At 45.7% G+C, this 12,664-nt stretch overlaps 1 protein-coding gene across 1 annotated transcript in view; it reads right to left on the reverse strand.

Moving 5' to 3' along the window:
- Positions 1–12,664, reverse strand: part of SLC35F3 (solute carrier family 35 member F3) — a 287,899-nt gene that overhangs the window by 133,536 nt on the left and 141,699 nt on the right. The window lies entirely within an intron of this gene.

Raw genomic sequence — 12,664 nt, forward strand, 5'->3', positions numbered from 1 at the left:
GCCAGCAGGAGTGAGGCAACCCTGCACTTTGCTGAACGAGAAGGCAAAACGACAACTGGAAAAGCCTGGGCACCTGTATTTAAAGCCTGACTGCTTAAACCGCATGAACCAGGGTTCTAATCACTGTGCCTGGGGTGACAGAGGTAGTGAGAGGCTCAGCTGTCACTCACAGCCTGGGGGAGGGGGACAAGAGGAGGGGAGGGGAGGGGGAGAAAGATGGGAGGACGGACCGGTAAAGAGAAACAGAGGAGGGGGAAGAGAGAGGAAAATTTCTACAAGTGAGATCCCTTCTCTACCGTTTCTCCTGCATTTTAATCAGACTTTTTTGTGTGTGTGGCGTTTTTTTTTCTTTTGGCTGCGTTGGGTCTTCATTGTTGAGTGCAGGCTTTCTCTAGTTGCAGGGAGCAGGGGGCTACTCTTTGTTGAGGTGTGTGGCCTTCAGTAGTTGCAGCTCGCGGGCTCAGTAGTTGCGGCTCGCGGGCTCAGTAGTTGTGGCCGTGGGCTCAGTAGTTGCAGCTCGCGGGCTCAGTAGCTGTGGTTTGCAGGCTCAGTAGCTGCAGCTCGCAGGCTCAGTAGTTGTGGCTCACGGGCTCTAGAGCACAGGCTCAGTAGTGCCTGTGACGCACGGGCTTAGTTGCTCCACGGCACGTGGGATCTTCCCGAACCAGGGCTCGAACCCGTGTCCCCTGCACTGGCAGGCGGATTCTTAACCACTGCGCCACCAGGGAAGCCCTTTTTTGGTATTATTAAGGAGAGATTTTTTCCCCCCCTTTCTTTTTGAGGAGGAATATTAGTTTGACTTTTGAAACAGAGAGAAGAAAGCTGACAGTCTCTGAATAAGCTCTTTCCCCCGGGGAACTGAGCAAAGGGAAGAAGATAAATGATTCTGAGGACACTGGAGGGCAAAAGAGAACCCTCTGAGGAGGAAGGCCTGGCAGAGCCGGAGGACAATCAAAGTTCAGTTCAGAGGTGGCTCGGGAGAGAAAGGGCCTTGCCCAGTCTGGTCAATGCACTTAAAAGCATGGCCAGCTCTTGGATGGAGCGCAGACAAATCTGTTTGGTTCGTGGTCTCCTCCCCTCTAGAAAGAATCTCCTATGGGAAACCTGTCAAGATGAGAGAGTTTCCTAAGGATGGACAGAGGCTCCAGGCCGCCCTTCCTCTTGGCAAGTGCATCCCTTTCACCGGCCCATTTGCTTTCCTTGCCCGTCCCTCCATCACCAGCACAGTCAGCGTCCTGTTGCCCCGCCCCGAACACTCCCCCTCACCCCCTCTGCCTCAGCAGAGCAGACCCTGTCCTGCAGGACACCTCCTCCTGTCTTGCCTGGTCCTACTTTCCATCCTGCCTGCAATCACTCCTGTGCCACCCACCACACTGTTCTTCTCCACTTTCCCCCGAACATCAGCAGATAAGAGGTGTGCTGCGTTCCCAACACCCGCTGGCGTGTAGGCGAGAAGGAATATATTAGTATATGCGGCAATCTGTGGTAGAAATATCGAATACTGCCAGAAAAAAAAAATGATTTAAGTTCAAAATGTCGTGAGGCCTTAGAAATAAGACAGTCTTTTGGGGCAAAGGCATCAAAAGCAAACTGCAAGGCAGAGAGATATTCCCCAAGGGGCAAAGCTGTCTGCAAACAGCTACAGCAGCTGTGATGGGGACCCGAAGTTTACAGACGTACAGCATGAAACCTAGGTCACTGTTCTGATTACCTCCTACCTTTCCAGTGTTAGCACACTCAGCACTGTATGGAAATCCAAGAGAAGTAGCACACGGGACACCTCACTCTTAATTAGGAGAAACACGGCCAGCGGAAGCCACCTTCGCACGTCGGGTTCCCAAGAGAATTATGCCACGGGAACCTCAGGCCAGCAGACCTGGCTTGTTACATAGGGCTGTGGCTCCTTATCTCCTGCTATCCTCCCAGCAAGCCGCACAGAGCCGTCATGATTCCTGTGACTTTCCTGCTCTCACGTCCCTGGTCCCTTTTTCTAAGGCCTTGAGGTATGAAGGCTTCAGTAGCTGGAAAGGGCAAGTGAAGAGGAACCCCACGTGAGATGGTCCAGGGCAGGCAGAGGTGGCCTCAGCCGCTTACTCCGAGCATCCTTTTCCTGGCTCCATCTCAGCTTTGCTGGCCTTTGGCGGAAGTTGGGGGAAGGGGTTGAGGGGGGAGAGCAGAGGAGTGCCAGGCAAGGGGCGCAAGGAGGTGGTGGCCCTGTCCCACAGGATAGACAGCCTTCCACCAAAAAGGACAAGACTCAAGAGGGTGTCGCCCAGGTTCCCCTTCTGACGCTCTTCTCCTCCTGGCGTGGATTCCTGAAATCCCTGGGTACCCCTCCCCTCTTGGGGGTGCGGTGAGCTGGCAGCAGGGGTGAGAGGCGGTGGGTAGGAGAAAACACCTTGAGCACTCACGGGAGGGAGGGCAGGTGCCAGCGCTCCCAAGCTCCTCTCACTCTGGCAGCTGGCATTTCACTGAGTCTACACCTCGGGCCAGGCTGGCCCCCAGGAGCTCTGAGGGCTCCTGGGTTGCCACTGAGGAGGGTTTCAAAGCTTGCCTTCCAGGAATGACAAACCCTGCCCCCAGGGAAAATAAAGTAAAGAGGCAGGTGGGAGCCCCAGACAGCAGGGACAATTAGACAAGGACGGCACCGGGACAGACAGAGCACAGGCACTGCGCACACAAGTCCAGGGCGGCAGGGGCTGGGGGGATGCTGGGTGCAGGTACTGATCAGAGCGGAGGTGTTAGCCTGCGATTACTCGGAGGCAGTAAGTGGGTGCGGACAGAGGAGGGCGCACATCAAAGCCTCGGCTCAAAGGCAGGTCCAGGCACTTTCCTGGCGGTCCGGTGGTTAAGACTCCACGCTTCCACTGCAGGGGGTGCAGGTTCCATCCCTGGTCAGGGAACTAAGATTCCCGCATGCTGCGGGGTGTGGCCAAAAAAAAACCCCAGCAGGTCCAGAAAGGATACACAGGGGTCACAGACCAGGAGTTTATGTACAAACCAACGTGTCTAGGTTTGATGGGAGAGCCAGTGAGAGTCACTCTAGGTTCCCAGGAAGAGGCAGAATTTGCCAGATGATGGGAAACAGGGTAGCGTAGCACAAAGAGCTCCACCTCTGGAGAAAGACAGCCTCTCAATTTACTATCAGTTTGATCTTGGACAAGTTACTTAACACCTCTATCCCTGTTTCTCCATTTGTAAAATCGCGATAAAAATGCTACCTGTCGGGCTTCCCTGGTGGCGCAGTGGTTGGGAGTCCGCCTGCCGATGCAGGGGATGCGAGTTCGTGCCCTGGTCTGGGAAGATCCCACATGCCGCGGAGTGGCTGGGCCCGTGAGCCATGGCTGCTGAGCCTGCGCGTCCGGAGCCTGTGCTCCGCAACGGGAGAGGCCCCAACAGTGAGAGGCCCGCGTACCGCAAAAAAAATTTAAAAAATAAAAAAATAATTGAACAGAAGCTGGTGATTCTTCTTGCCGATCGTAGACTAGATGGTAGACGTGGGAGGTGACTGTCAAGCGCAAGGTCTGGGGCCTGGACCACTGGGGCTACAGAAATGGAGAGAAGCAAGGAAGACGGAAGCCACGAGAGATGGAGGAATAACCTGGAGTTTGACAGAGATAAATGCTCATACACACAGAGAAAGAATGCCCGTTTGTATATGTCACAGATGTATTCCAGCTTCGATGTATATACCACATAAACTTGGGTTAAAGTTTTATCACTGAGCAGGGAACAGCTGCAGAGAAACCTGGTGAGGAATTCTCGTTAACAAGGAGCTAAGAGCATCTTGACGTTCTTGGTTGGCTGGGACGAGGGAGAAGATTTGGGAATTATTATAAGGAAGATGACCATATGCCCTGGTCCTCCTGGGACAGTCCTGGTCTATGCTATTGTCCTGGTGAATATTTTTTTTTATTTTATATTGGAGTACAGTTGATTTACAGTGTTGTGTTGATTTCAGGTGTACAGCAAAGTAATTCAGTTATGCATATACACGTATCTATTCTTTTTCCAATTGCCCTGGTGAATACTGATGGTGTCTCCTTTGCTCTCTCTTGCATCCCGGTTTGGATGACCCATGTTTAATCTAACTCTAAAGGGAAAGACTACACGTGAAGCCCCCATGCTCGCTCTGGGCAGGATGGAGCTGTGAGCTTCACCTCTGGAGTTGGGGTACCAGCCTTCAAAGCTGCTGTCCCTCCGACTGCCAGAGCTGGCAACAGTCTTGTGCCCAGCAATTCCCATCATCAGTGACTGCTGTCAGGTCTCTCCGACTTCCCTTCAAAGTACGGGCCTGGGTCCTTCGTGGTTTCTGTATTTGTGTTGGTCTGTCTACTCCAGGACCGTAGGCAGCGGGCAGAGGGGCAGGGGTCATATTTTCAAAGTTGTTATGTATGGGCGTGCTATATATTTCAACTCTAAAAGATAATCATGTTTGCTTAATGAGGCTCCTGAGTTTCCATGGCAATTCTCCTTAGCCCATATGGCATGAGGCTGGGCCCTTGATACAGAAATAGAAGGCTTTATCCTTGAATCTAACTCCTGGTTGATAATAGGGATCTTGGAATTCCTGAGGCCCATCCTGGTCTAGAACTTTAAGAGAAATCAGTCCAGACAACAGCGTACACCCTTGTCACCCTCATGCCCATTTCTGGCCATGACCCTGTATGGTGATTACTGTTAACCTTACCAACCAGACTGTGAGGGCAGATATGTGACTGACTAAAGGAACGAAGGAAGGAATGAATCAGAGGTCTACAAAGTCAATTCTAGAAGGAAAATTCTAGAACTGGACCAAAATCTGCTTAGATGGAAAAGCAGGTCATCAAAGGGGTGAGATGACGCCTAGGGAGAAATGATGGTCCTAGTTTGTAAAGCATATCGGACAATTCCTAAGGTAATGTCATCTTAATGCTTTATTTATTTCTAAAACTTTCTTCTCTCTGTAGATCTGATGGTTCTTCAGTACTGGAAGTACCAGCAGTTCTTTTTATTGGTTGTTTTCCTTGGCAGGGAAGAAGGTTTTTCAGAGACACTGAGACATGCGGAAACCGGGTTCAAGTCTCCGTAGCACTGCTGGGTTAGGGAGTGTGCACTTTTCAAAGACATCAGATATATACTGCAAAATTATCTTTCAGAGATGTTGTACCAATCTGTAATGGCACAGACAGTATATAATTGACAATTTCACACATTCTCAACAACAATGAGCAATACTATTCTTTTTAATCTTTTCGAATCCAGTATGAAAACATGCAATCTCTGTTTCTGTTATATTTCTTTGACTTATTGTTAATTTAAAATATATTTTAATGTGTTCGTTTGGGTTGCTCTTTACCTTATTTTAAATAATATTTTCCATATATTAAGGACAGAAACTTTTTATTGTATAAGTTAGAAGTCATTTTTCCAATTTGTTGTTTACCTTTTAATTTTCCCCATGGTATTCTTCACCAAACAGAAGTTTAAACTTTTAGGTAGATATATTTATCAATATCATTTTTTTTTTTTTTTTTTTGGTACGCGGGCCTCTCACTGTTGTGGCCTCTCCCATTGCGGAGCACAGGCTCCGGACGCGCAGGCTCAGCGGCCATGGCTCACGGGCCCAGCCGCTCCGCGGCATGCGGGATCCTCCCGGACCGAGGCACGAACCCGCGTCCCCTGCATCGGCAGGCGGACTCTCAACCACTGCGCCACCAGGGAAGCCCCAATATCATTTTTATTGTTTCTACATTTGATATCACGCTTAGAAAAGTCTTACTTCCCGCAAGAATACACAAATATAAAACTATTTTCTTATAGTAATTTTAAGTTCTCTTTTTCACATTTAAAAATTATTCCACCCTCATTCTTTTATTTATTTATTTTTTGGATGAAATAGAGCTCTCGTTCATCTCTGAATAATCCATCCTTTTCTCACCATTTTTTTTCAGTAATTGTTAGCATTTACTTAATTCTTACATGTTCATGAAACCCTTTACTTTCTATTCTTTTCTATTAAAATATATATGTTCAGACAGTTCCACAGTATTTTAATTGCTGTATTTTATAAAGGATATTTTAACATCTGTTAAGGCAAATATCCCCTTCGTATTTTCCCCTCTCCAGAGTTTCCTGATTATCTTCTGTTTTTGTTATCAAGTGAATTTTGATATTTTTTAGGCTCCTACCTAAAAAATCCAGTCATAATCTATAAGTTAAACACTACTTAAATCAGACTAACTTAGGGAAGCACGGCCATCTTTATAACATGGAATTTGCCAGTGCAAGGATGAGAGAACTTTCTATTTACTCATGTTTTCTTTTATGGTTCTTAGATGTCTTGTTCTTTTATGGTCATAGATCTTACACTCCTCTTGCTAAGTTTAAACCTTTGCATTTGTGTCTACTTTGAACAGGATTTAAAATTAATGTATTTCGTACTGGTTATTTTTAGTAGGTAGGAAAACATTGATTTTTTTTTCCAATTTCTTATGTCATCAGCTATATTACTACACTACCTATTATGCTAATAGATTTTAGTTGATTCCCTTGGGTTCCAGGTAGAGAGTCCTTAACACCCACAAATGGTAGTCCTTCAGCTTCCTCTCCAACACCTAGCTCTTATTTCTGTACTGGCCACAGGTTTCAGGACAACAGTAAATAAGGACGATCCTAGTGGGCGTGCTTGGCTGCTTTTTCTTCAGTAGGAGTAGGAATTCCTCTACCGTTCCCCATAAGGTCCCAGTGTGGGCCTTGGGTCTGAGACACACACATTTTCATTGGATGGAAGAAGTATCTGTTAATTCCTAGTTTAATGAGAACTGTTTTAGTTAAAATTGGGAATCAGCTCTTACAGTGAAAGCATTTTAAGCATCTAACAAGAGAACCCTACGGATCGTCACTGTTGATACATTAATATAACCATCATGAACAGCTTTCCTAATTATCAAATGATTCCTGCATTTTTGGATCAGCCCTACTCGTTCACATTACATTACCCTTTTTATTATACTGCTGGGTTGGATTTGCCAGTCTTTTGTTTAGAATTTCTACATCTATCTTTTCCTTTAAATTTTTTTGAAGTACAGTTGATTTACAATGTTGTGTTAATTTCTGCTGTACAGCAAAGTGATTCAGTTATACACCTATATATTCGTTTTCATATTCTTTTCCATTATGGTTTATCACAGAGTACTGAGTATAGTTCCCTGTGCTTCACAGTAAGTCCTTGTTTATCCATCCTATATATAAATATTGGGCTGGCCAAAAAATTCGTTCAGGTTTTTCGTAAGATGGTACGGAAAAACGTGAACGAAGTTTTTGGCCAACCCAATAGTTTGCATCTACTAATCCCAAATTCCCAATCTTTCCCTCCCCCATCCCCCTCCCCCTTGGCAACCACAAGTCTGTTCTCTATGTCTGTGAATCTGTTTCTGTTTCATAGATAAGTTCATTTGTGTCCTATTTTAGATTCCACATGTAAGTGATATCATATGGTATTTGTCTTTCTCTTTCTGACTTACTTCACTTAGTACGATATCTCTAGGTTTATCCGTGTAGCTGCAAATGGCATTATGTCATTCTTTTTCTTTTTTTTAAATAAATTTATTTACTTTTGGCTGCGTTGAGTCCTTGTTGCTGCGCGCGGGCTTTCTCTAGTTTCGATCAGTGGGGGCTACTCTTCGTTGAGGTGCACAGGCTTCTCATTGCAGCGGTTTCCCTTATTGTGGAGCACGGGCTCTAGGTGCGCAGGCTTCAGTAGCTGTGTCACGTAGGCTCAGTAGTTGTGGCTCGCGGGCTCTAGAGCACAGGCTCAGTAGTCGTGGCGCATGGGCTTAGCTGCTCTGTGGCATGTGGGATCAAACCTGTGTCTCCTGCATTGGCAGGCGGATTATTAACCACTGCGCCACCAGGGACGTCCCACGTCATTCCTTTTTATGGCTGAGTAATATTCCATTGTATATATACCACATCTTCTTTACCCATTCAGCTGTCAATACACATTTAGGTTGTTTCCACGTCTTGGCTATTATAAATAGTGCTGCTATGAACACAGGGGCGCCTGTATCTTTTCGAATTACAGGTTTTTTCTGGGTGTATGCCCAGGAGTGGGATTGCTGGATCACATGGTAGCTCTATTTTTCGTTTTTTGAGGAATCTCCATACTGTTCTCCATAGTGGCTGTATCAATTTACATTCCCACCAACAGTGTAGCAGGGTTCCCTTTTCTCCACACCGTCTCCAGCACTTATTATTGTAGACTTTTTAATAACGGCCATTCTGACTGGTGTGAATCGGCATTGGTGGTACAGTGGTGAGCACAGCTGCCTTCCATGAATGGCATGAGGTGGGACCTCTTGCTGTTTACATCTATCTTTCTCACAGGTTTGTTTTATGTTTTCTCTCTCAGGCTAGGCTCATCAGGATGGGTGGTGGCTTAGGTAGTTGTGCCCTTTCCACTGTCCCAGTCCATTCTAACCCTGGCATTTCCTGCCCCATGAGGAGAGGCCTTGGTCTACAGCTCAGCTGTCTGGAGGAGAAGGGAAGTGACATTCATCGCAAGCCAGCGCCGTCCAGCAGCATTTGCCGTAATTTAGAACCGAGACTTACAGATCCCGTGTGCCCAGGAAAAGTAATCTGGATGAAGCTGGGATTCTAGACCACCTTAGCCACTCAGAAACTGGACTCCTATTCATTACCATCAGCTTTCTGACAGTTATTAACACAGTCAAAATCATTACCAAACCCTGTCCAAGCTAGGCACCTCATTGATATTCACAGATTAATTACAATCAAGAACCTGTCGACTCCTCAGAGTACACGAGCTGCTCAGCTGAATGAGTATGAAATGCAGACATGCGAACGCTCGATGTTTTCTTGAAGCATCTTCTGGAGTCAGGCAAGCCCCCCAGAGAGCATGCCCCAGGCCAGAGGCTGGCAAACCTCTTCACGCCTCCTGGTTTTCTGCCATCAAGAGTGCCTGTTTGGCTGCAGCCTTTATTAACCGGAAGCCTGTGTCCACTCAAGGGTCCTGCATGAGGCACTGAAACTTTAATTGGTAGAATTCAATTGAAGAGGGAAGCACTTTGTCATCGCCATGGTGACTGATCCTCTGCTGCAGGCGCGGGGACTCCACGATCGAGGCACTCCTGCTACAGCAGTGGCTGGTGCCCCTTTGTGGGCTGCAGGCTCTCTTGAGCATGTGTTGCCAACCACGGCTCCTGCTGCCTGAAAAGCTGTGCACATGCGCATACACACACGTCAACAGCCGACTAAGACGTTCATGGCATCCTCCAGCCCAGACATGGAACCTGGTCAGGGGTCTCTAAATCTGGCTGTGCCTCGGGTTCACTGCCTGGAGAACTTCTGAAAACACATAATTTTAGGCCTTACTTCTAAAGAGATGGATGACAACCTCACATGGTGGGAAGATGTGCTCTTGACCCCCTGGTACTCAGGACAAAGCAGGCTGCAGAACGGCATGCAGGCCCAAGGTCAATCAACTATGTGGATATGAAGATCTGACCTCTTAAAGTAGACAGAAGGACATGAACGAGGTTTGGGGGGACTGCTAATAAAAAGAAAGGAAATCCTTTGAAACCTTACAATGAAGAACTGACTCGGCATAAGAATGAGAAACTAACAATTTTCAAAATCTGTTAATATCGGTGATGGAACGTGCTTCCAATGAAATGACTCCAATTTAAATTCCGATCAGTTGCCTTGGATGTTTTGGGAGTGTTTGTGTTCGTAATTGATAAAGCCTAGGGGTCAGCCAGCTATCTGATTCAACATGTAAGCTAATAATCAAGCGAACAGCAGTTTTCACTTAGAAAGACAGGGACATTTATCAAGACTCTTTAAAAGAAGGGGACAAGGAACTAGTCATGACAGAAACCTTCAGTAGACAATCTGTCCCCAAGTAATATTTCTCCCTGAAGTAAAGTTGCCTTAAAGCAAAACCAAAGAAACAAAAACAAGGAAACGAATTCTGCCTGTACTTGCTTATATTGCCCCCTGCTGGATTTCTTTTGTCATTACAGCAGGCAGGGGCCCCTCTAAGCGGTGGATCAGGGCTCTTGGCAGGCTGAAGGAGGCTGGATTAAAACCTTTAGAATACCAAGCACTAAAAATGCTTATGAGGGCATTCTGTGCCCATGTATTAAATAAATTTTGCTGACATGAAAGGAAGTGTAAGGAAATCTGACAAAGATCTGATTTTTAAAATTTTAGTTTTGATGGCTACTTTGATTTGGGGGCAGCGGGGGGAACAATGTCAAACATCTAATTTGTTCTCCTCGAATTTGCTTTAGGTGCCCCTGCATGACCATGCTTTGCTTCATGCTTTCTCAGTGAAACCTTGATTGTCCAGAAAATGAAATAAAGTCCATTTACTGCCACCCATATTCATTCTCATTGATGGTTTTTATGCTTTTAGTGACAGCAGAGTATGACTGTGATTTCTGACGGCTTCCTCACTATCTGCTATTCCAAGAGAATCCAGGTTCATTCTGTATCTTTCCTGCCCAGACCTGGAATCGGCTATTCCTGCAAGAATCCCTGGTTTCTATTAATGAGTGAGAGATGCTCACTGCTCGTGGGTTGGCCAGTGAACTGGTAAGTATCCATATGGAGACATACTGGACAACACATCTGTGAAATACCTCATGAGTTCTTACTGAGACTTCCAAGTCACGTGCAAGATTCAGGGCTCTTACTTACCATCCCCTGCTGTACCTGATGTCCCTTCTTGCACACACAGAAGGTGGGCTTTCCAAGACTACAGGGGATGACAGAATTAAAATACAGCCTATCATAATCACTCACTTGTTTCATCTAATAGTACACACACAACAGTCTCTGAATAACGGTCTGATACGACCTCCCACGTGATTGCTGAAAATACTCAGGTTTTGAATGTGTTCTTCCCAGCCTTCCCCCTTTTCTTAGTTGGGTTCTACCTGCACTGTCAGAGCATCACCCCAACACTCTGAGCTCACCTCAACTTAGATTAACGCTCCACACCAGTCCTTACATCAACGTCTTGCTCGTCATTTGGTTGTCTGAAGCCAGTGTTCTAGAAGATTCCACAGGAAGTGTTCATGGAAACAATGTGCCCTGAGTTCTCTCATGCTGATAAGAGTTTTTGTCCTTTATACGTGATATAAAACCCTTGGGTCACACTTTTTTTCACTTGAGTAGATAAATATGTTATTCCATTTTTTTCTGGGATTTCTGTTGAAAAACTGGTGATAAGCAATTTTTCTTTCCCTCTTACATTATGTATTCTTTTTCTCCTAAGTGCCAAGGGATTTATTTTCTTTGTGTCTAAAATCCAGTTGTTTTATTGATACAAGACAAAGTCTTGGTGTTGGCCATTCTGGGATCATTCTTCTTAGACACACATCATGCTTTTTTCACATGTAGTTTCAATTTTTCTTTATTTTGGGAAAGTTTTCTTCAATTATAATCTTCAGTATTTGTTCTGAAATACTTTGTTCCATCGCTTTGGTTTTTCTCTTAAGGAACTCCTGTTAGCCATAAGTTTGATCTTTTTTTGTCCATCTTCCATACCTGCAATTTTCAAATTCTTTTCGTCTCTTCATTTCTTTTTGATTGTAACATTTTTCCCTTTTTTACCTTCTATTCCTTTTACGGCATCGTGTTAGGTTTGTTTGTTCCTGTGTTCCTTCTAGATTGATGGTAATCTCTGAAATGACTTTTCCTTTTATTTCTCATTCTTTCCTGAGTTGTGTGTCACCTCCTTTCTGAGTTTGGCTAATTCTGACTTATGTTATTTCTTTCATATCTTATAGAATTTCCCACTATTTTGAAATTCTAGGTGACACTGTTATTCTGTTTGTGAGCATGTCTTTCCATCATGCTTTTATTGTGTAGGGTTTTTATTCTGCTCCTTAGTCTCTTTTTTTCTTATAATAACTCTGTGTGGGATTTGATTATTTTTCTGTTGTTCATTTTGATGTGAAATTGTTTTTTGTTCCCTGAACTTTTTAAAAAATAAATTTATTTACTTTTATTTATTTTTGGCTGCATTGGGTCTTCGTTGCTGCATGGGTTTTCTCTAGTTGTGGCGAGTAGGCTTCTCATTGTGGTGGCTTCTCTTGTTGCGGAGCACGGGCCCTAGGTGCGTGGGCTTCAGTAGTTGTGGCTCGTGGACTCTAGAGCGCAGGCTCAGTAGTTGTGGCGCACGGACTTAGTTGCTCTGCAGCATGTGGGATCTTCCCGAGCCAGGGCCCCAACCCATGTCCCCTGCAATGACAGGCGGATTTTTAACCAATGCGCCACCAGGGAAGCCCTGTTCCCTGAACTTTTAGAATGAGATGGGATTTGGAAAAGCTTCTCTAGCTCTACAGGGCTTCGTTTTTGTGTGTAGTTTATATATATGGCAGCTCGTCTCTGGGTTGTCCTGGCTCTGTCCCCCTCCCCGGCTGTGCTCTGGAATTTCTTTTCTTCCTTCCTGTTTGTCCCCATCGTGTTCAATCTTGACCCCTCCCAGCAGCCCCTCCTTGTGAGTTTCGTCTTAGGAGGGAGCTGAGGGGGGTCGTCTCCAGTATCCACAGGGGCTCTGGCTCCAGCCCCTTCAGTCTTCCTGGCCCTGGGCCCCCTACACTGACTTGGTATCAGAAAAGGCAAAGCCCCATTCAGTGTTAGGGAGGTTCTT

Source organism: Delphinus delphis, chromosome 16 (assembly GCF_949987515.2).
Source record: "Delphinus delphis chromosome 16, mDelDel1.2, whole genome shotgun sequence".
NCBI lineage: Eukaryota > Metazoa > Chordata > Mammalia > Artiodactyla > Delphinidae > Delphinus > Delphinus delphis.